This window comes from Callorhinus ursinus, unplaced genomic scaffold (assembly GCF_003265705.2).
Source record: "Callorhinus ursinus isolate GAN/ISIS: 27379988/994484 unplaced genomic scaffold, GSC_fseal_2.0 scaffold1248, whole genome shotgun sequence".
Lineage (NCBI taxonomy): Eukaryota > Metazoa > Chordata > Mammalia > Carnivora > Otariidae > Callorhinus > Callorhinus ursinus.
This window is the reverse complement of record NW_027398303.1, coordinates 9,092-12,305: the sequence shown is the minus strand read 5'-3', so window position 1 is coordinate 12,305 and position 3,214 is coordinate 9,092. Positions and strand designations below refer to the sequence as shown.

The following is a 3,214-nucleotide window of genomic DNA, read 5'->3' as shown; positions in this document are numbered from 1 at the left end:
AACGACGTGGATGGAACTGGAGGGTGTTATGCTGAGTGAAATAAGTCAATCAGAGAAAGACATGTATCATATGACCTCACTGATATGAGGAATTCTTAATCTCAGGAACAAACTGAGGGTTGCTGGAGTGGTCGGGTGTGGGAGGGATGGGGTGGCTGGGTGATGGACATTGGGGAAGTTATGTGCTATGGTGAGCGCTGTGAATTGTGTACGACTGTTGAATCACAGATCTGTATTTCTGAAACAAATAACACAACATATTTTAAGAAAAAAGAAAAAGAAGAAGATAGCAGGAGAGGAAGAATGAAGGGGAGTAAGTCAGAGGGGGAGACGAACCAGGAGAGATGATGGACTCTGAAAAACAAACTGAGGTTTCTGGAGGGGAGGAGGGTGGGGGAATGGGTTAGCCTGGTGATGGGTATTGAGGAGGGCACATTCTGCATGGAGCACTGGGTGTTATGAACAAACAATGAATCATGGAACTGTACACCAAAACAAATTATGTAATATATGGTGATTAACATAACAATAAAAAAATCTAAAAATAAATAAATAAATAAATAAATAAATAATACACACAGAAAAAAAAAAAAAAAGAAGAAGCCCAGGGCCTGCCCCCTTGAAGAAGGTGCACACGTCTATGGCCCCAGCTCTGGTGTCCTGCTGCCGGCCTCTGGCAGTGACTCTCTTCCTGCCCTGTCCACTGCCCCTGTAGATGCATGGTCTTCCTGTAGCTGTTCCTGCAGATGGCAGAGAAGCACTACATGGTGGGGCACGGAGTCACCTACTAGGTTTTCACCAATCAGCCGGCTGCCGGGCCCCGTGTTCCCCTCCAGGTAGGCCGGAGGGTGGTGGTCCTCATGGTGGACAGAGCGTCACATACTACGTCTTCAAAGACCGGCTGGTTGCTGTGGCCCATGTGCCATTCTGGGAGGGCCGGAGGGTGGTGGTCATCGAGGTCCGCGGCATCCTGCACTGGCAGGATGTGTACATGCGACACATAGCGATGATCAGCCGCTTCCTCGAGCAGCGCTTCCTCTGTGACTTGGAAGACCTGGTGTGCGTGGACATGGATGCGGGAATGAAGTTCTGGGACCATGTGGGCATGGAGATCCTGTCCCCCTCTTTGGCACCCCACACCCCGGGTTCTAATGGGCAACCCCTGAGGACTTTAGCTACGAGCACTGGCCACAGTCCCAGACCCACATCCCCAGGTCCCAGGGCAACTTTTACTACATGGGGGCCTTTTTTGGGGAATTCGTGGTGGAGTTTCCCCGACTGACCTCGGCCTGTCACCAGGTGATGGGGGTCAACTGGGCCAATGGGATTGAGGTCACGTGGCCTGATAAGAGCCACATGAACAGGTACCTGCTGGGCCACAGGGCCACCAAGGTGCTGTCCCCGGAGGACCTGCGGGACCCACGGCTGCTGGGCTGGCCCCCACAACATTCCCAGGGTCATGAGGAAGCTGAGATCCATGGCTGTGCCCAAGATTCACCAGGACACCCAGAACTCATGAGGGCCTGTCCTCGGAGGAGCTGTGTGACCTGCAGCTGATAGACTGCCCCTGTCATGAAGAAGCTGAGTTTCAGGCCAAGCCCAAGAATCACCAGGACAAACAGAACTCATGTGGGGCTGCCCCCAGAGACCATGCAGGACCCACGACTGCTGGGCTGGACACTGGAGGACCTGCGGGACCCGAGGCTGCTGGGTTGGCCCCCCATCATTCCCTGGGTCATGAAGAAGCGGAGATTTGTGGCTGTGCCCAAGTATCACCAGGACATCTGGAACTCACGAGGGACTGCCCCGTCTCCATTGGGGGTGCTGCCTTGAGTGGAGCGGTCAGAGCAGATTCCTACTTCTGTCCCCTTGAGGGAAACTGTGGAGCCCAGCACTGCTTGCACGGGTACGCCAGCGCCCCAACAAGCCCTGCGCACACGAGGCCTGCCTGGGGACACAAGTTCCTCTCTTTGTAGTCACTACATTTTGATCACTTCCGGGTGCTTTGCAGCTGTGAACGGCTCCAGTTTTATGTCGGATGTTTGTCTGTGTCAATGCCGAGCAACCATCTTAAAAAGAACAATTGAGGGAAAAGGTTTTCTCTGTGGTTCTCAACAGACATCTCCTTTGGGGATGGGAGCAGCCCTGTAGCCCCCATGGAGCCAGAACGGGTGCTGGCCGGGTCATCCCTCCCAGTCTTTACACCTCACCGCGGCCATGGGGCTTCAGGGTCAGGGGTGTGCTGAGCCACCTCCCAGACCCCCAGTGCCCTCACCATCAGAGGCCTTGGCCGTGGCCACTAGATTGGCCTCTAGGAGCATGGAGCCCTCTGGGCTATATGAGGTTCCTGCCTTGGTTTTAAATGGGTATTTCTGTGCTGGTGTTTGTGAAACGTGGGCACTCGCTCTGTCTAGATGTGCGTCCCCTTGGGATTCATCAGTGCCCACCAGTGGGTTTGCACTTGTGCACTTTCTCTGGACCAGCTCCCTGCACTGTGTCTTAGCAAGCACTTACTGAGTCAGTCATCCAACAAGGGGCAGAGCATGCGAGCGAGAACTAAGATACAGGCTCCCTGCTCCTGGGCCCTCCAGGTACTTGCAATGGCCCCGACTCCCTGACTCACTTCTTTTGTATTGTGGTATAATGGACATACAGCTGATAACATGAAACACGTTTCAGTGGCAATAAGTATATTTCCTGTTCTGTACTGGCTACTTCCGTCCATCGCCACAATGTTTTCATCAACCCAAACTGAACCTCTAACCACGAGACCCTAACCCCCCATTCCCCTTCCCCAGGCCTGGCACCCAGCAGCTCCTTCCACCTCTGTGAATGGGAGTGCTCTCCATCCCTCACAAGCGGGGTGCTCCGGTGTCGGTCCTTTCAGGACTGGCTTATTTCACATGGCATAATGGCCTCAAGGTCTGTCCCTGTGAGCCTGAACCTGACCCACTTTCCCCCAAAAGTATGGCTCAGCCATCTCCTGTCTGAGCCGAACTTGCTAAGTCCCCTCTGCTCCCCTCACCTTCCTCCTTAGCCTGAAGATGATCCCAGCCAGTCTGCAGCTTTGAAGACCTCCTCAGTCCGGATGCCAGGCACATACCCCGGGGGCCTCGGGACTCACCTATAACCCATCTGTCCACGTCAGGTGCCTGCTCCCCTCCCCCAGCTGACCACCTGCACCTCCCACAGGTGTCCCCATCTCAGGAGAGGG

The 3,214-nt window shown here is 54.4% G+C and overlaps 1 pseudogene; it reads left to right on the top strand.

Annotated features, from left to right (window-relative positions):
- The first annotated feature begins 715 nt into the window (after positions 1 to 715).
- Positions 716 to 1,833, top strand: LOC112814562 (histo-blood group ABO system transferase-like; annotated as a pseudogene).
- Positions 1,834 to 3,214: the final 1,381 nt, after the last annotated feature.